Raw genomic sequence first — 21116 nt, 5'->3', positions numbered from 1 at the left:
TTATCAGTTCATTCTGCTATAAAAGAACACCATAGACTGGGTGGCTTAAATAACAGAAATTTATTCTCACAATTCTGGAAGGCTGGGAAATCTAATGCTAAAAGGCCAGCAGATCCAGTGTCTGGCGGGATAATTCTTTCTGGTTTGAAAAAGGTGGTGTTCTTATTATATCCTCACATGGTGGAAAGAGAGCACTCTGCTCCCTTCATCTTCATAGAATGGCACTAATCTCATCATGGTGGCTCCAACCTCATGATCTAATTTAACCATAATTATTTTCCAAAGGCCTCATGTCCAAATATCATCACATTGGGAGTTAGGATTTCAACACATAAATGAGAGTAGGGTACAAATGTTCAGTTCACAGCAGGTATGAGATTCATGCACACAGATCAAAAGATAGCATGTAGTTAGGGTAACCACTAATCAATTGTTTATATTGTGACACTTTTGACAGTGCAAGGGCAGGCAGAATTATACCAGAATTGTGTTGACCCCTAGAGAAGTCCATGTAGGTATCCATGGTGTTTAAAATTTCAGCACCTCTTACCCCCAAAGATTCCTACAGACTTCTAAAAATATTTTATTATGCAACCAGTATATCTACTTATCCATCTGTTCCTATTGATATGACTTTTCAAAGAATGTTTAAAGTTAACTTGTCTAATGATTCAATCAATGTGAAATCAAATTTTCACAGTGTACTATTACCCATAATAGACAATATGAAGTGCTACAGAGTTTTACAATTTTCTGGTCTGACAGGCTATTAATGAGTACATTTTAAAATAAATTTTCAGATTCCTTTACTTGCCTGGAATTCTATTTTAGTAAATTATTTATTTAGGAGCCAATGATTTCTTATTCTTAAAAAGCCTAATTCCTTTTTTCCTCAAAGCATAATGCAGACACAACCAAAAAGTCCCACTTGATTGTACAAATAAAAAAGAATAATGTTTCATTCACTTTTCTGGGCATCTTATTTTTTAATAAATCATAAACTAAAAGAAATGAAGCTAATTTGTTCAACAATTAACTTCTCTGTATCTTAGTTTCTTCTTCTTTAAAAACTGTTAATAGTGACAATATCTGTAAGGATATGAGAATAATAACCAAAACCTCCCTATTAAACTAGTTGTGAAGATTTGTAAGAATAGTGCCCAACAATTGTTGCTGAAAAATTTTGCATTTGTTGTATTCCAGATCAGTCCTTCTATTCTGTACTTGAATTTCCATACAATAAAGAATAAGACAAATAATTCACTGATAAGATCTTGTTATTTATAGAGGCCAGGCTGGAAAATTTAACTTACATCTTTAGACAATGGGGCTTTCTGATTACATCTTCCAGGCATCATTGGACCTGTAAGACTTATGATATCCAAGAGCAGCAGTAAACCAGGGCTATAGTATCAGGCAGGATTGGTTTATTCCTGGCTCACACAACATTTCTACAGTTCGTCAGTTTTAGGGATGTGGTCCATATGCATCTCACTTGAGGACTTAAGCTGATGGAGTACCCAATATCTGGAACCCTGCAGGTAGCTGTGGCAATGGTAAAGGAAGCTTGGTGAAACACACACAGCCAGAAGTGACACACACCAGTTCTTCTCACATTGTATTGACAAAACCAAGCCTTATGTTCAAACAAACTGAAGTAGGCGGGGAGGTTTGATTCTATTCTGTGCAGAGAATGAAGGACAAGCAGCATATTTGTGAACATCCCCAATAGTTCTCCCTTCTTGCCACTAAATATTTGCTTCACTCTCCTCCTTACACAAAGTAGACTCACCACTTTTTCAAGGAAGGCTACCCCAAGTTCCATCAAGTCAAAGCATCAAGTCAAGGTCTAGGATCTTTGGGTGAACTTGTAGTCAACGCATCAAGAGGTAATGGGGAAAATGTTGATATCAGGACCAGATAAAATTCTTCTTGTTCTGAACACCTACGAAATACAAAAACAAGTGATTTTGTTTTTAAATCCTCATCCTGCCACAACCACTACAATCACATATAGAGTATAAAATGGTGGAAGGCAAATAGGACAACCTCAGCATTCTCATTTGAAAAGGGGTGGGTTGGAGGAGAGGAGATATCATGTAGTTACCAGTTCATAGCAATTCTAAATCCCACTGAGCAGATGTTGGATGGGCCCTATCTCTGGCAAAGGTAACCATTCCTTGATTAGTCCTCACTTCTCATTCCTGGAAAAGGCTCCATAGTCAAATAATTTCTATGGCAACTGGTTCTGACTTTCGGAAAAGTCCTCTTTGTTTATTATCTTTCTTGACCACATCTGATGAGGATGTTAGAGGACATATCCTCTTGGGAGGTAGAGCAGTTTTTTAGCTTGCTTCCTGCTCAGGAAGGTTAGCACTTCAAGAGTAATTTTTTTAGGTCTCAAAGAATGTTTTTAGTATTGTTTCATATCTTCCCTGACAGTACAACTCAGAAGAATGACTTCTATTTGATTCTAGTAGGATCCAGATACCAATAACCAGGACCACCTTTCTTTTAGAGGCATGCCTCATTCTCTGGACTTACTAAATACTTTGAGCTTGTGAAACTTTGTGGTGAGAACTATACTTTTAGCTTTAATTCCCTGAGTCAGATTGTCAAACTCAGGGGAATTGCTAGGCATGATATTAACCCATTTTTTTCAGGTTTTAATAACTGTTGTGATAAGTAAAATCCCTGATTTTATCCTCACCAGCAATGCTGAGTTATATCAACTTTTAAGTTTTCATCACTCCAAGAACGTCTCAGTTTTATATTTTGCCTTTGTAATAAGCCTTATAAACCTTCAAGTTTCTTCCCAATTTTCATTCTCTTTTTGCAAATTCATTAGCCTTTTCTGTGATTATAGAACCTTTTCAAATGGAGCAAACAGCACCAATTTATGGTAATATGTTCTTTTTCTCTAAACTCTTCACTAAGACCAATAAGTTCATTGGATATATTATCTGCCTGTCTAGTTATTACAGGTGATGCCTTCTATCAAATATCATGTCAATGAAAAACATGGTTCACAATATTTCCAGGCTTTAATATTTCCCTGATTCTCTGTTCCCCAGTCCTTAAGGCAATACCACATAGTTTAGATTTTTTGTTAAGACATCACTCCATTTCTAGGAGATAATTTCTGCACTGGTGAACATAGGCTATGTAACAATATAGGTAGCAAGTCTTTCCACTCACAGAGACTCATACTACATGTCTATCAAGGGTTGGTTGGGAACTCTCTTCAACATCAACACCATCCTGCTTAATAGTTCAGGCTGCTGATCCTTATGGTAAGAGGAAGGAATAACTGGTCTGACTTCATTTGGGTGGAGAAATGTAACCCTATCATGTGTCTGACAGAAGAAAACAGCCTAATGTTTTCATAGCCTCTTGTGTCCAGGTTCTTTTTCCAACTAATTAAAGGGATGATGTCTCTCCTCTGTTGAAAAGAATGAGTGAAGGAAGAGAGGCGCGGAGAGCTATGCTAATGGAGAACCTTCCACATGAAAGGACACTCCAGTCCTGGGAAGGAAGATTCTTGGCTGGGCACGGTGGCTCACACCTGTAATCCCTGCGCTTTAGGAGGCCAAGGCGGGTGGATCGCCTGAGATCAGGAGATCGAGACCAGCCTGACCAACATGGTGAAACCCCATCTCTACTAAAAATACAAAAATCAGCTGAGCGTGGTGGCTGGCACATGTAATCCCACCTACTTGGGAGGCTGAGGCAGGAGAATCACTTGAACCCAGGAGGCAGAGGTTACCGTAAGCCTAGATGGCTCCACCGCACTCCAGCCTGGGCAACAGAGTGAGACTCCATCTTGGAGAAAAATAAAAAATGAAAAAAAGTAAGATTCTTCCCCAAACAATTCAACTATTTGTTCTTTTAACACATTAATCTTAACCATTAACCTCATGGCTCACTCAAGTCGTGGCTGTTCCTCTCTACCAAGATCAGTGTTTTGTTGCTGTTTTGTTAACATTTATCTTAAATTTAGGGCAGATGTGCAGGTTTCTTGTAAGTAAGTTGCAAGTCATGAAGGTTTAATATGCAGATTATTTTGTCATCGAGGTAATAAGTGTAGTACCTGATAAGGAGTTTTTTGATCCTCACCCTCCTCCCATCCTCCACCCTCAACTATGCCCTGATGTTTGCTGATCCCTTCTTTATGTCCATGTGTGCCTAGTGTTTAGCTCCCACTCACAAGTGAGAATATGCAATATTTAGTTTTCTGTTCCTGCGTTTGTTCACTTAGGATAATGGCCTCCAGCTTCATCCATGTTGCTGCAGTGGACATTATCTTGGTTTTCTTTATGTCTGCATGGTATTCTATGGTGTATATGTACCACATTTTCTGTATCCAATTTACTGTTGATGGGCATTTAGGTTGATTCTATGTCTTTGCTATTGTGAACAGTGATGAACATATGCGTGCATGTGCCTTTATGGTAGAACGACTTAAAGGTATATACCCAATACTGGAATTGCTGGGTCAAATGGTAGTTCTCTTTTAAGTTGAGAAATCCATCAAACTGCTTTCCACAGACTGGACTAATTTACACTCCCACCAGCAGTGTATAAATATTCCCTTTTTCCCTCAGCCTCACCAGCATGTTATTTTTTTACATGTTATTAATAGCCAATCTAACTTGTGTGAGATGGTGTCTCCCTGTGGCTTCAATTTGTATTTTTCGAATGCTTAGTGATGTTGAGCTTATTTTTATTTGCTTCTTGGTCACGTGTATATCTTCTTTTGACAAGTGTCTGTTCATGCTCTTTGCCCACTTTTAAATGGAGATGTTTATTTTTGTTTGTTAATTTGCTTAAGTTCCTTAAAGACTCTGGATATTAGACCTTTGTCAGATGCATAGTTTGCAAATAATTTTTCTCCTGTTTTGTAGGCTGTCTGTTTACTCTGTTGATAGTTTCTTTTGCTGTACAGAACCATTATGTACTGCCTTTCTTTGTCTTTTTTGAGAAGATCAGTGTTTTATTAGGAGACAAGTGCTCCCAGTTTCATAAAACTACCCTCCAACGTAAAGTAAGTACAAATCTTTTAAGTGTTCTCCTGGGGCTGTTGATATGCAGGGTAGATTTTTCCCTTAAGCTCCTAAGTAGTTCACAAAAATCAATTATTTAATTAACACCAGACCCAAACCTGAAAATTTGATCTCTATTTTATTTGATATTCCCAAATTATGTCAAATTTTATTGACCAACAAAGTCCATCAGAGATGTTATATTTTAAGTGTCTTCCTTTATTCATCCAGCATATTCCAATTTTAATTCCTCCTTTGACCACCAGAGCTTTGTCAATCCAGTGACGTATTGAGGGTGGACACTGTTTGGTAACAGATTTAAATATTGCTAGTGAATAGCCATGCTGTTAGTTTCAATTCTATGTACTTAACTTATAGGGATCATTCTTGAGACCACGTGAACAAGCCATTTTAATCCACGTGAACTGCCCACAATATTTTCACCGGCTCTAAAATGCAGAAAGCAACTTGGGACATAGTGTCTAGGACCATGTGCCTAGAGCTGGCATTAAAATTCACAAAAGCAGAGAGAAACATATAGTTAACTTCCATTCATCAATTTCCTTGCATCTACAAGTATAAACTTTATAAAAATCTAGTTGGATCCATTCCTGCCCTTATGCTGATACTGTTGCTGTTTATTTGAAAACAAAACAAAACACTTTGTTATTTCACTTATAAACACTCCAGTTGGCAGTTACAATTTAAAGCAAGAACCTCACCAGTGTTCTGTAGACGTCAGCTGCTTTGCAGTTTAAAAGCATCAAACATTGCTTTTTCTCCAAAGTTAAAAAGGCCAGTAAAACTCTTTTTTCTGTCTAATTGAAAACCTGAGCCTGCTTATAAGGCCTCTGTGAGCAGCAGAGATGAGCAGAGACCCCACTTCCCACACAACCTTGCTATAGCCCCCAGGTGGCCTGCACATGCAAATGACCCAGCCTTTGCTGATACAGTCAGGGCCAGCTGGTGTTTGGATAATGCTCTTAAGGCCTGAAGCCAGCGTTTTGGCTGAGGTCTGGACTCTGAAATCTTTGCTGAAGCCCAACCCCCTTGCTGAAACTTGCTCACCGTTTTGTATGGCCCGAGCCTTTGCTAAGACAATCAGCCTTCCGAGGCCTGAGCCGTTGCTGAGGCCTTTGTTCAAGAAGAGCAAGGCCTGCACGTTATGAACTGAATACCCAATTTGTTTTAGTGAAGCATCTCCAAAGTTCTCCTTCCTGCTCAAGGCACGTAAGAAGCCTCAATTACTTCTCCTATGTTCTGGTCTTCCCCATTTTATTCATTGTCTCTTTTTCAAACTCATTAATTCATGCAGCAGATGTTAGGGTGTTTTGATAGGCTCAGTAAATAGCATCTCTCTTGTCTGCCTAAGTTCTGAACTAACTTGGAAATAAAACAAATGGAGTGAGAATAGCGGGGCTGGGGGAAGGATAAAATCCTGGCTTTATTTACTGGAAAAGCCGATATTGAAGAATGTTGTATACACACACACACACACACACACACTCTCACACACACACACACAGAGCCAACAGTGCTCCCTGAAACTAGACAGAATTATCCAGTCTCAGGCTCTCAGACATCTCCCCACCTAGAGGCAGGTCCCTATAAAATAGACAATATGAAGGAGCAAAAGATAATGCATAATCTATGTGAGCAAAGCTGCTTCCAAGAATAATGAATTAGCAAGAAGCTGGGCTACTTATGCCTCATCTATTTTTCCAAACACAATAATCTGATTAAGCTACTACTCTTGAAAAAAAGTGCATGAAGAACCAGGAGTGTTATAATAATGAAGCTCCCTTCACATAGAAAATTTTAGACAGGAGAAGGAGCTCATACCACTGTAATGGTTTTATTTGTGTGTGTGTGTGTATCATGCCTGACTGTGGACAAGCTGACATGAACATCAGTGAAAATTCCCAGGTTTTGCCACATAGACACAAGCGAAATAGGTTTCTCAGTGAGCAGCAAAGATGAGGAAAAGGAGATTGAACAACTTTGGTGCAGCAGGAATTTTCCAGCCCTGTTATCAGGACATTAGGCCTGGGGAATGTGGCTGACCTCATGGCAAACTTATTGTCTTACTTGCTAGAAATTGTGTTTGGGCATTCAGGTGGCTCTTCTGTACAGGGGAAGATAAAACTCAAGATGCTTTCCTGGAGGGATTCTCAGGTGTGGCAGATTCCTGAAGTTGCTGACTGTTATCATGGTTCCACCCGGATTCCAGGGTTCCACCCAGGATCTTTTTAATCATAAAGATTAAAAAGGGGTCACTTGAGAAACAGGCTTGTATTAGGTATATTCTTTGCCTATGCCATTTTCATGTCTTTTTTCTACTGTGGCAAAATATACATAAAACTTACCATTTTAACCGTGGATAAGTGTCCGATTCAGGGGCACTAAATACATTCGCAGTGTTATGTAGTCATCACCAGTATCCATTTCCAGAACCCATGACTTTCTTGGTGTTTAATAATCCTGTGCATTGAACTGAGCAGAGTCTATTATTTTCAGGTCCAGTATCTTCAAACCCAATTTCAGTGTTCTTGGATTTGGGATTAAGAAATCAGTGTCATGATCATCATCATAATCATTGTCACCAAAGGTCATCCCATAAATGACAGAACTGGGTTTAGCATGGAGACCTTATGATTCTTAATCTCCCGTCTCTCCACAGCTCCTTTCTTACTATGGTGATTATTACGTTGCTTGCAACAGATGCTTTAAATTCAATTGTGAGGGAAGTAATTCAAAGGTCTGACCAATTGCTTTAGTACCTGAAGCACTTTTTAAGTAAATATTCTTTTATGAGAAGAATATTGAGGAAGGAAGGAAAGACAAAAGGGACTTTAATCATTAGTCTCCTGGTTTTTATCTAAGGAAGGTAATACATTTAAGTAGTGAATACTAAAGAAAATGCAATTCCAGGAATAAATACTAGGCAACTTTCATGTAGAGACAGAATATTTTGTCCGCTGTTTCTTGGTGTCTTTCTGTGAGCACGTTGCCATCAAATCCAGATGTGCTTACTTGCACCTGGGCATCAGTGCTGAGAAGAACTTCACTATATTTAGTTCAGCAGAGCAGGCATGCCTTCCAACTCTTCCACGGGTTTCATGGCTCTACTTCTGTTTTCATTGCTTCTAGTATCTTTCCTCATTCCCTTCCACCTAAACTCTAGGATTTCATGATAGCCTGAATAAGGAGATAAAGACTCATACATTCTGTAAATCTATTGTAAAAAAAAAAAAAAAGAGAGAGAGAAAAGAAAAATTGTATTTCAATATTTCAGACAAATCAATGAGAGTTTAATGCAAATATGAACACTTCATTCTGTATCACTTTAAAATAGATTCATTTTATTTTAAAAAAATTACAAATAGCTGAGCACAGTGGCTCATGTCTGTAATCCCACCAAGGCGGCCAAGGCAGGTGAATTACTTGAGGTCAGGAGTTCAAGACCAGCCTGTCCAACATGGTGAAACCCCGTCTCTACTAAAAATACAAAAATTAGCCAGGTGTGGTGATGGGCACCTGTAATCCTGGCTACTCTGGAGGTTGAGGCATGAGAATCTCTTGAACCTGGGAGGCGGAGGTTGCAGTGAGCTGAGATGGCACCACCGCACTCCAGCCTAGGTGACACAGCGAGATTCCATCTCAGGAAAAAAAAAAAAGAAAAAAACCACATAGAAAAGTTTACTCTTTTTGGCATAGAGTGCTATGAGTTCTTACACACTTGTAACCACCACCACTGATAGAATGCCCAGCATTGCAAACACTTTAAGAAGTCTTCATACTGCTCCTCTGCATCAGACACCCACGCAGCTCCTCACCCTAACTACTGACTTCCTCTTTCTTCCTATATTTTGCCTTTTCCTGAAGGAATGGGACATACTTTCCATAAAAAGAACACAGAGTTTTAAATTAGTAAAATTTTTATTTTGCTTCACTAAAAGGGTGACATTGTTCACCAACTTTCACCAAAAAACCTATAAAATATTTGACTCAATAATGAATAGGTGATATTTTGGTCAGATACCAATTAAGTTTTCTGTGTTTATTCCATGTATACTAAATAAAAAAAGAAACCCACAACATAATTAAAGGATATTGGAATGGATACAAGCTTTTTGAGTCACTGACAGTTAATTTTGAATATTTGCTTTGAAATAGACCTTGAAATTTGAAGTAATTTTTTTCATGAAGTCTAATCTCAGGATCCTGTCAGATGAAAAAACCATAAGCATTTGCTTTCAAAAGGAGAATTTTGAATATTTTGATTTGGGAAGAAACTGTAGAGAGAGATTTCTACTATATCATGGGCATATTTTTTTTCCTTAGTAACTAAATAAAAACATAAAAAACTTAATTATTTCCACAATAATTAATTCAGTCTTATTAAATCCCTATATTGCCTTACAGTTAAAAACTTGCTTTCTTTTGCCTGTAAAGTGAGTGATTCATAATTTAAAATCTGAATATATCATCACTTGACTAAGCCACCTGAAATAAAACTATTGAGCTATCAAAATTAATAATAAATATTTGAAATCTCTTAATTGTTCAGTTTACATGTAACCAACATTCCCTAGATGGTCAGTATAGCAAAACTGTGGAATGTTTCTTCAAAAAACATGATAAAAGTACTAACTCTTAATAGCTAAAACTCAATCTTAATCCCAATGCTTAGTGTTCATGTTCATGCTGAATAGACATCAGGAAGTGTTTCACTGACCACCACGTTTCTTTGTGAGTAAAGCAGTGTTTATTCCCTAACAGCACATACCACACAGAGCAGGTACATACCTATACAGTCTCTGCTCAGTATAATGAAATGGTAGGAGCCTATATCATGGTTTACAAAATAATGATACAGTAAACCAAAACTATTTTCCCCTATATAGCTTATACTATCAATGATAAAAAGGGCATAGTTGTTGAGCATCTCTTTTATATATTATCACTTAAGGCATCATACTGATTCATGTTTTGTACTTTAACTTATCTAAATATAAGGTCAACTGTCTGTTCAACTGGCAGAAATTCACAAACCAATAATTGGATTTCTATACTCTATGACATTGCTATTATGTAATATCCATTATTGTCGCTTGAAATGGAATTTTAGGGATAAGGTTCAGAGCATGATTTTGCTAATAACTTTTCAGGGGATATTACAAGCTTCTCTGTTTCAATGTGAGTTAAATCTCATTTTAGTTACAAAGAGAACAATTTTGAATGATGCTTCAGGGCCATAATTTTTACTTGAAAGCATTGTTTTTCACTTGTTAAAGAAAAACTAATTTGGATTAGAGTTGTTACTTTGATTTGTTTGAAAATAACACAAAGACTCAGTAAATTCTATGCTACCATTTGACAAAATTTCTTAACAGTGAACACACCAGTCTGAATTTTAAAATATTTGTTTTCATACTTTCAATTTTACCTCTTTTTTCCAATTACATATCAAACTCAGAGCCTCATTTATCTCAGTACATAAAAAAGTATGTACATAAAAACCCTGTGTACATAAAACCCTTAGTACATAAAAACCTTGTGTTTGTATTGGAATCTCCTTCAATATTCATTCTAATGTTATTTTTGAAGCTATAATGTTTTCATTAAAATTACTACTTTGCTACTTCTGTATTTCCACAATCCGTTGACTTATTTGCATGAATTTAGGATATAAGAAATAGAAAAGTGGCAAATAAGAGATCTTTTGCAAATATACATAGCACACACATTATATGGAATTATTACGGAGGAAGAAAATCTTATGGACTGTGAGCTGAGTGTTCTTGTTTTCTATTATTGTATAACAAATTACCCTTGATACTTAATGGAACAACTTCTTAATTTTATTTCACAATTTTATGGGTCAGGAATCAAGAAGGGATGCCCGGCACAGTGGCTTATGTTTGCAATCCCAGCACTTTGGGAAGCTGAGGTGGGTGGATCACTTGAGGTCAGGAGTTTGAGACCAGTCTGGCCAACATGGAGAAACCTCGTCTTCACTAAAAATACAAAAGTTAGCCAGGCGTGGTGGCACATGCCTGTAGTCCGAGCTACTTGGGAGAGAATCACTATCCTGAGGCAGGAGAATCACTTGAACCCAGGAGGCAGAGGTTGCAGTGAGCCAAGATGATGCCACTGCACTCCGGTCTGGGCAACAGAGCGAGACTCCATCTCAATAAATAAAATGAAATAGAAGGGCTGGAGAACTTTTCAGTTCTACATGATGTTGACAGAGGTACCTGACTATTCAGCTGGCAGAATACCGAGCCTGATCTGGAAGGTCCAAGACAACTTGATACGCATGACTGGGTTTTTGTTAAGGATAGCCATCAGGCTGGGCTCAGCCAGAACTGTCTTTCAGAGAGTTAATAAATGGCCTCTACAGACAGCAGTCTTAGGGACATCATAGTGTCACATGGTGGATGGCTCAGGACTTCCCAAGAAAGCACTTTTAGACATAAGAAGTGGAAGCTGATGGTCTCTTAAGGCATGGACCCAGAAGCTAGCTCCATATTCTGTTGGTCAAAGTATTCACTAAGGCCAGTCCTGGTTGAAGAGAAGGGGAATTAGAGTCCACTTCTCAATGAGAAGGGTAACAAAGAATTTGTGGTTGTCTTTAATCTACCACACCAAGGTTACGTGATGGAGACAATCTAGCTGTACATGAGCAACTTTCCATAATGACAATTATGAACACTGCAAGTCTCTAATGCTCATAGCCAATTGTGTATTTCATGTGTGTATGATGCATGTAGCTAAGTTATTTAAGTTCATTTTACTTCTAAAGCTAAAAAACTTTGTGTGGTTGGATAAAATACCAGGGACTAGGATACATTTCTTGTAGCACTTAGATAAAAATGTCTAACATGCCCCTGTAGTATTGAATTTTTTCATGACACATCTGTGGTCTCTAACACTAAGAGAAATGGCATAGTAAGTAATTTACCTAGGTTGTCAACCTATGATATGTGAATTAGAAACAATATAAAATTATCTTTATTTTGTATGATATTAAGCAGTTTACAAAGTACTTTTATTTATGTTATTGTATTTGCATTTTACAATAGCCTTGTGAAATTGGGGGACTCTAATTATCATTTTCTTTCAATAGATTGATGTTTGACAGTTCAGAAGGAATAAACAATTTCCACAAACTCACAGTAGAGGCAAAGTTAACTTTTAAAAATTCATTTAGTATTAATTCATTCAAAATTTATTGAACATCAACTATGTGCGAGGCTTTATACAAAGGACTGCAAACAAGGATTCTAAGTTCCCTGGCCTCCAATAGCTTGTTGTCTAGTATGATGCTATTTTTCTTCAAATTTAATTCATGTTTTACTCTCACAATTTTTGTCACATCTGGATATCACCTGCACTACTAATGTAATATTTTTAATCAACTCACAAACTTTCAATACTTAAATGAACTTAGCCTTACCTTATAGAATATTCCTTTTAAACAAAGGCCTATTTATTATTTATTACAATAATGAACTCTTCAGATATGTGTGTGCATATATATATATTTACATATACACATACATATGCACACACATACACACCACCACCACCACCAGCACAACACAATCATCTCCTATAACACCAGAAGTATACATACAACACCCGGGAAAATGCCAGGGTTTTTATGACATTTTTTATGGGAAAAACCATAAAAAATGGTTTTTATGCTCTTAATATAGCATTATTACCAAGGTCTCAACTAGCACATATGTATAGAGGACAATGAAATGCTGCTCTATTTTGGAGATCTTTCAACTCTATGACCAAAAGCCAGCACAATAATACATTTGGAAATATGCTCCCCCAAATTTACTTTTAGAAACTGTTTCTAAACAGTTTTATTCTGAGCGGTTGCACAATATCTACCACTCATCTGAATGGTAAACTCAAGCTACTACATACCTATGGCTACTCTAAATGACAGAATCAACAAGTCTCTGGCATCTTTATAGTCCCCGAAGTAAAAACCTATGAAAATTCTTTTTGTTTTATTTACAAATAAGAGAGTGAGATTGCAAGGAGAAAAAATATTGTTGTTGCTTGCTATTTTATATTTTTTGTTTAGCCTTTATCACTCAAGTTTATCTATCTGCATGTGATACAGATGTTCATATTGCATCATGTGCAATCAAAATACAGCTTATAGTCATTTCCCTTAGGTACTACTGCACAGAAATAAATTTTACTTATGTATTTTATTCAAGGGTGCTCTTCTAACAGGGTATGTTGCATGAATATAGAATGTAAGCAAAACTTTTGGTAACACTGATCTCTGAATCCTCTGACTCCTCCTGTCTCCCTCTCCCTCTTCCTCTTCTTCCTACTTTCTCATCTTCAAGTGTATTTAACTTATATTGACACAGACCTGGATACATACTGCTTCTACTACTTGCAGGGTTAACTTGATCTAGTTTGAACTCTAGAGTCCATTTTAATAATGATGCAGAATCCACTAGGTTTATGGGCTACTTGAAAAAAATGTATTTAATTACCTAGTCCTAACAAATGTTATTTCTTCCTTTCTTTTACTTTGCATTAAATTTTTCTCTGAGTAAAATATCTAATTAAATTAATTTACACTGAGGTATAAATGACTGATTAGATTTAATAGGGAACCTATTTGAAATATATGTGTGTCAACCTATAATGAATTTATCTTTAAATTAAAATATTATTCCTGAAGGTATGTAATTTCGGACATAGGGAGAAAATGATGAGAAAGTAATAGTTTTGCAAGGAAAGATTTGTATGTTTCATAAATCACATCTTATAGACCAGAAACTATTTACTTACATTTATTAGAGAATCAGAGCTGTCTTGGAATATTTATACTAGGGTTGCAGCAAACCCTGGGACTACTCAGAAAAGACATGGGCATTGTTTGGGGTCGTGAATCAGCAGGAATGAATAAGCAGAGGCTGCACCAACTTTGCCTGGCCTGCCCCACCGAGTTTTCTTGGAATTGAACCTTGGGTGAGTAGAATAAGGAGTATCCAGCATCACCTTGCTCAATCAGAATGATGCTTTGCATTAGCCTCGCTCCATCTTACAGGATTTCTCTGTTGCTTATTTCTTTGTACTTAATCATTGGCTTATTTAAGATTATTAAAGCCTAACATGTAAAAAAAAAAAAAACATGGGCTGCTCTGAGTAGCAATCTCTTTGTGGTACTCTCTCATGAATTTATGGAAGGAAATTTAGATATGGGAATAGCTCTTCACAGCTACCTAGTTCCAGGAACATCTTGCCTATTGTATCTAAACTTAGAGTTACCACTGAATGATCCAACTCACATATATTGCCTACATGTCTAGCTGAAGTGTTAATTACTAATTACCTTGATCAGAAGAACAGTTTCCCTGTAAATCCTTATGCTGCTTTGCTTATGACTTATGTATTTTCTTTATGACTTTACTTATGACTTATGCTTTGCTTTTGCATATGTATTTTCTTTAAAGTATTTTATTAATATCATGTCTTAATTTTTTGCCTGGTAGTGTGTAAGCACACTGAAGTCAGGGAGTGTCTTTCTCATTATTATGTTCCCAAAATGTAAATGTTAATAAATCCTTGAAATAAAGAATACCAAAACTAAATTAATTCCATGTGTTTACATAATGCAGTAGTTGATGGAGTTGCTTAAAAGTATACGTAGAATGTCCCAGGCCAGCAGGAGGTTAAGAGTGATCTAAGAACCCAAAGCAATGCTGAAACCACTTTTATGAAACTTGTGTCAGTGGGGGAAATCTAACATAACTGACTCAGTCTTACTTCTAACCTTGCAAGATAACCGTCTTTGCTCATTCTTAGTTAACTATTGGAGGAATTTCATTTGTAGTTTAAGCCTAAAACAAAGATGATAAAGGTCCTTTCCAAACACTAACCTTCTCCTTGCTCAGGAGCTGAAACCACCTTTGTAAAACAAAAGAAGGGCTGCAAGGTTAGAATTGGAGTAGGTAGGGGCCTGAATTCTGCTAAGCTGTAGGCATAGTGAAACTCTAACCAGCCATTGTTTCTTTTGTTGGCATAAACTCTAAGAAGTCATTGTTTTATAACTTACTTTTTTTAAAACTACTTACTACTCAGGAGTATCACAGCCAATAGTCACAAGATTAACTTCCTCAATTGCCCCTATGGATAACATCACTACTGTAAATACTTTAAGACTAGTGTTTGAATATTTTTCAGACCTTGCATTCTATACAGACCAACCAACATCTTGTAGTTGTAACCCCCACCCAGTAACTGACTCAGCACAATAAGAAAGTGTCAACCCCCTAGGATTTCATCCCAGACCCACCTTATCAGCAATCCTCATTCCCTAGTCCTCTGACTGCCAAGCTATCCTTGAAAAACACTAGTCCCCAAATTCTTGGGAGGCAGATTTAAGATTATCTCCTATCCTTCCACTTGGCTGGCCCTGTGATCTTTAAACTCTTTCTTTGCTGCAAGCATTCCTGTCGTTGTCGGTGTATTAGCTTTTTCTGGGCAGCAGGCAAGAAGAACCCAATTGAGTGATTACAAAACCTTCAAGTCCAGGAAAGGAAGGAGATAAAGATCTAACTTGTTCTAGAAAAGCTCACTGCAATCCAATTTGAGTAAAGCATAGTGCTGAATTCCATAGGCTAAATATTTGTGAATTTGGATCAATAGAGATTATAAGACAGAAAGATGTATCACTCCCTTAGATTCCTAAAGAACAAGACAACAAAGTGAGCCTTCCTCTTGGGGAAGGCTCTGAAATAAATATGTTTACCATTTGAAGGATGTCTTCTCCAATCCAATTGAAATATTGAAATGTGCCAAAATGTTTTCAAAACTCTTTCACATTAGATAGTGTCAATGAGTTGTCACGTTTTAGAAAACTGTTTCCTTTTTTTAATAGTATAAATAAATGTTTTCTCTTCCTTTTTACCAAGAAATTCTAAATAAACACTTTTTTTGTATGGTGACTCACTATTCCAACATGAACTATTCAACTATAAAACCTGGGAAACTGCCTAATACATATGTTGGAGGAAGGAATATTGTCACTATCCTGAATTCAAATAGTTTCTAACATCATTGAAGGGCTGGAAATGTTTACTGCCCCTTTCTGTTAGGTTCTTTTTCTGTCTCTCTGGGGAACATCTCTACTCATAACTTATAGAATGTTTGAGAATCTTCAAGGAGGAAAGAAACTAAATAAATTCGCAATATTATTTCAGAGAAGAAGGGCTGGTTAAGCCAGCATTGAAGCATTCCATATTTATTTCATAACAAATTTGCAAGTCAGAGTTGGCTTTATTTATTATTTATTTATTTATTTTACCTCAGCCTATTCTGATGCTCAAAAAACCCACTTGGGATTTAGAACTCCATCTGGTTCTTCTAGTTTCCTTCATTGTCATTTGTAATGAAGAGTTTTCAATAATTTTTCAGGAGGACAGCTTTGTTCATTGATCTGTGAAATAGAATGAAACCCAGATCAGTTTATGCATATCTACCAGAGTCTTCAGAGGCTAAAACAAACATATTAAAACCTGCTTATGTCAGAAAAAAAAACAGTGATAGACAGAGAGAAACTACTTTAACACTACTCTCTTTGACAATGGAAGGGATACATTTTTCTTGGTATCAGTATCAGTTTACACTCATACAAAAATTCACATTCATATTTACAATTCTAAAATACATCCCTATCATGTATAAACTGTCAGAGGCACTGATTACACTATTTTGTTCTTGCTTTGATTTACCTTTCAGAATGAAAGATGGGTTTTATCATAACAAATGAAAAGAAGAGATCCCATCTTTAAACATGATTAAAAATAAGAACTGAATTCAATATCCTCACAGGGGCTGGTCGAGCACTTGTAACTTTCTTTCTGAGCAATGTTTTGCAGGTTGACTACATCCTAGGGCTTGCAGCAGAGATCTAAGTAGACAAGCCTTTGAATTGAGAATGAGCACCCTCTGTGGCATTCAGAGGTGAGGCTGCTCACACGGGTTCAGTGACCCTGGAAACTAATTCCTCAGCAGCCAACCTTTCAAAAGGAAGCCTGTAATTAAATAGGTAAAATGGCAATTGGTGGCTTGATTAAAGTGGGAGGATGGTGAGAATATTTCTACCTTTGGAAACACAGAAAATTTATCTAATGCTAATTCTTTCCCCTAAATACCATACTGTATATTTCTTATTCAAACCACTGATATTTATGTTTATTACTTGATTTTTTTTCTAAAAGTTTAACAACAAAAATGCTGCCAGCAGATCTATTGCTGATATGAATTCTCTGCAGGCAGAAACCCATCTAATCATCACTCCAGCAACTCCAAGGGCCTTTATTAATTTGGCAAAGTGATTTTATGCATTGCAAAGGGCAGGTAGACTAACAAACCAACACAAGTAATCCATGCAAATTCTCAGTTTCACTCATATGAAGAGCCATCCTGTTAGCACTCTTATTTCTTCAGAGACAATAGGTTTAAGCCTCTTTCCATAAGAACAGCCCAGACTTCCAGAGTAGATGCCACGCTATATGAACTTTATTATAAAATAATAACAGACTCTTCTCCGATTAGTTCAGCTCGAGAAGCCATGAGTAGCAAAGTCTCTCTCGCGACACCTTGTACAAGGCAGTGCGAGAAGTTGTGCACCAGAACCAGCAGAAACGCCTCAAGTTCCTGGATATGGTGGAGTTGCAGATCAGCTTGAAGAATTATGACCCCAGAAGGACAAGCGCTTCTCGGGCACAGTCACACTTAAGTCCACTCCCCGTCCCAAGTTCTCCGTGTGTGTCCTGGGGGAGCAACAGCACTGTGACGAGGCCAAGGCCGTGGATATTCCCCACATGGATATCGAGGCACTGAAAAAACTAAACAAGAATAAGAAACTGGTCAAGAAGCTGGCCAAGAAGTATGATGCAATTTGGGCCTCAGAGTCTCTGATCAAGCAGATCCCACGAATCCTCGGCCCAAGCCTAAAGAAGGCAGGAAAGTTCCCTTCCCTACTCACACACAAGGAAAACATGGTGGCCAAAGTGGACGAGGTGAAGTTTACAATAGAGTTCCAAATGAAAGTGTTATGTCTGACTGTGGCTGTTGGTCACGTGAAGATGACAGACAATGAACTTGTGTATAACATTCACCTGGCTGTCAACTTCCTGGTGTCATTGCTCAAGAAAAACTGGCAGAATGTCCAGGCCTTATTATCAAGAGGACCATGGACAAGCCCCAGTGCCTATGTTAAGGCACGTTTGAGTAAATTCTACTGTTATCAGTCAAAAAATAAAATAAAAAATACAATCAGGCCGGGCGCAGTGGTTCACGCCTCTAATCCTAGCACTTTGGCAGACCGAGGCAGGTGGATCACAAGGTCAGGAGATCGAGACCATCCTGGCCAACATGGTGAAACCTCGACTCTACTAAAAATACAAAAATTAGCCGGGCATGGTGACAGGTGCCTGTAGGTAGTCCCAGCTACTAGGGAGGCTGAGGCAGCAGAATCACTTGAACCTGCTGAGGCAGAGGTTGCAGTGAGCTGAGATTGCACCACTGCACTCCAGCCTGGCAATAGAGTGAGACTCTGTCTCAAAAAAAATAATAAATAATAATAATAATATAGTAATTATTATTATAATATTGGTCTTTGGTATTTGTGGTAGAATAAAACCACATGTGTCCCCTTTTCTAATTGAAAATGACTCATCCTCAAGCAATAATCATAGTAGACACAGAAGCAAAAACATTATATTCAAGGAAATGATGTAACTTCAAAGCACAATAGATGAAAATTAAAAGTTGTTAGTCAAGGATAATAAAGGAGTTGTCAGGAGAGCTCATTCCGAAACATGTAAATCTGAAGATAGACAAGCAGGTTTTGTTCACAGAATCCCCCAATAGCTGAGAAACTGGGCACTGGGAAGACTGAAGTGGAAAAACAAGGTGGGACATCAAAAGGGTGAGTCTAGATTAACAGACAACAAGAGAACAGTTAAAAGCCCAGCTTCCAACACCACTTGGAGCAGAAAAGCAACACCCTGCACTATCTTCATAGGAGAAAAGGGGTCATTTTTCTGGAAAAAAAAATAATAAACCAGAGAGACTTGAAGTTATAGACAGAAGATCATTAAGGTGAAGTGCTGTTCTGAAGGCAGAATGATTAAGTTAAAGTCTGCCTATTTGATGATTATTAGGCCTCCAGCTTTCTTTCCTCAGTCAACCACAGAAGAGACACAATCTGGTGTAAACTCACCACACTCTCAGGCAGGAGACTGGAAAATTTATCCCAAGACAAACTAAATCACTAAGTCTTATCAGACCCAAGAATTCTGCATCTAAGCCAACCATTGGGAAAGCTTATCAACAGATCATTTGATACCACAGAACTACAGTAAGGCTGAGTAATTGAGACAAAGGTATCTTAGATAGTTGAGGGTACAGTAATGAAGAAAATAGGAAAGTTAGTTGTAGGTATATCTGAAGCAGTTAGATACCCCCAACCCCCTTCACCACTATAGTAGGCAGAATCTCAAATGACCCCCAGGATTCCCATCCCTGGCACACATACTCTCTATAGTCCCTTCCCTCGATATATAATGGTATATCACTCCCTTAATTAAGTAACAGCATTGAGTCCTTCTTGCATTGCCATAAAGAAATACCTGAGACTGGGTAATTTATAAAGAAAAGAGGTTTTATTAGCTCATCATTCTGTAGCCTGTACAAGCATGGTGCTGGCATCTGCTCAGCTCCTGAAGAAGCGCTCATGATAGAAGCTGAATCAGGAGCAGGCATGTCACATGGTGAGAGCAGCAGCAAGAGAGAGTGGGGAAGGTTCCACACACTTTAAACAAGATCTCGTGAGAACTCACTCATTGTGATCCCATGGATCACAATGGGGTCGTGGATCTGCCCCCATGACCCAAACACTTCACACCAGGTCCCATTTCCAACATTGGGGATTAGATTTCAACATGAGGTTTGGGCAGAAACAAATACCCAAACTATATCAGTCACTTTGTGTGGTAAATATGATGGGAGGGTCCCTCCTGGGACTACATTATCTTTTTTACAACTCCCTCTTGGTGGGCTAGAGAGAAATTCCCCTGCTGGCTTTGAAGAAGTAGCTACTATGTCGTGAGAGGGTTAGGATCAGCCAACAACCAGCAAGGAAATGGAACCCCATACCAAAACCACAAGGCATTTAATTCCACCAACAACCTGAATGAGCCTGGAAGAAGATCCCAAGCTCCCAAGAAGACAGCCAAAGGACACTTTGATTTTGACCTTGTGAGAAGCTGAGCGGAAGACTGTTATGCCAATTATGCCAAGGCCAGACTCCTGACCTACAGAACTGTGAGATAATGAATAGGTGGACGTTAAATTGCTATCATTGTGAAGCGCATTCACTGGGCACAGGTTACCGACTAGTCTGAGTTGGGTGAGATATAACACCCACACACAAGGTTACATGAAGCAGGTTTATTAATTATACATAGGCAGCAAGGGATAATAGAAGCCTAAGACTCATGTTGAGCCAGGCTCCTAAATGAATGTCATGCCCCTAAAGCTCAGGAAAGCTGCGTAGGGTGGATGGACTCTCATCTCTATGTGCCTCTCTTGCAGCCAGCCCACCCTGGGCTTTATACCTCAGGGTCACAAGACTGGCTGGGCCGACCCACTTAAGGATGTCCTGTTTCTATGGGGGAACTGGAACAGAGTCTAGGCTGATCCTACCAGTTCCTTCTTACATCAAGGTGTTCCATTCCCAGTACATTCCACAGTTACATTGAGAACTACAAGTGAGAAAGAGGGAGAAGAGCTGGATTTCTCCAAGGCTACCCAGAGAACTGTTTTCCAGTGATTGTTTTAATTTGTTACTCAACCATAAAAAACTATACACCAAACAAAGGAAGACGTTTAAGAGAGGCTGAGATACTTACAGGGACCTGTATTTGGAGGCACCAAGATCAGCACAGGGTGGGTGCTGTCTGTAGCAGATTGGGTGTATTGTCAGGAACCTGGCAATAAAAAAATGGCACACTC

General features: G+C 38.0%; 1 pseudogene; it reads left to right on the top strand.

Moving 5' to 3' along the window:
- Positions 1–1511: 1511 nt before the first annotated feature.
- Positions 1512–18318, top strand: LOC698920 (large ribosomal subunit protein uL1 pseudogene; annotated as a pseudogene).
- Positions 18319–21116: the final 2798 nt, after the last annotated feature.

The sequence above is a fragment of the Macaca mulatta genome, chromosome 8 (genome assembly GCF_049350105.2).
Source record: "Macaca mulatta isolate MMU2019108-1 chromosome 8, T2T-MMU8v2.0, whole genome shotgun sequence".
In the NCBI taxonomy this organism is placed as follows: domain Eukaryota; kingdom Metazoa; phylum Chordata; class Mammalia; order Primates; family Cercopithecidae; genus Macaca; species Macaca mulatta.
Note: the sequence above shows the minus strand (reverse complement) of the source record. Positions and strands in the feature narration are given on the sequence as shown.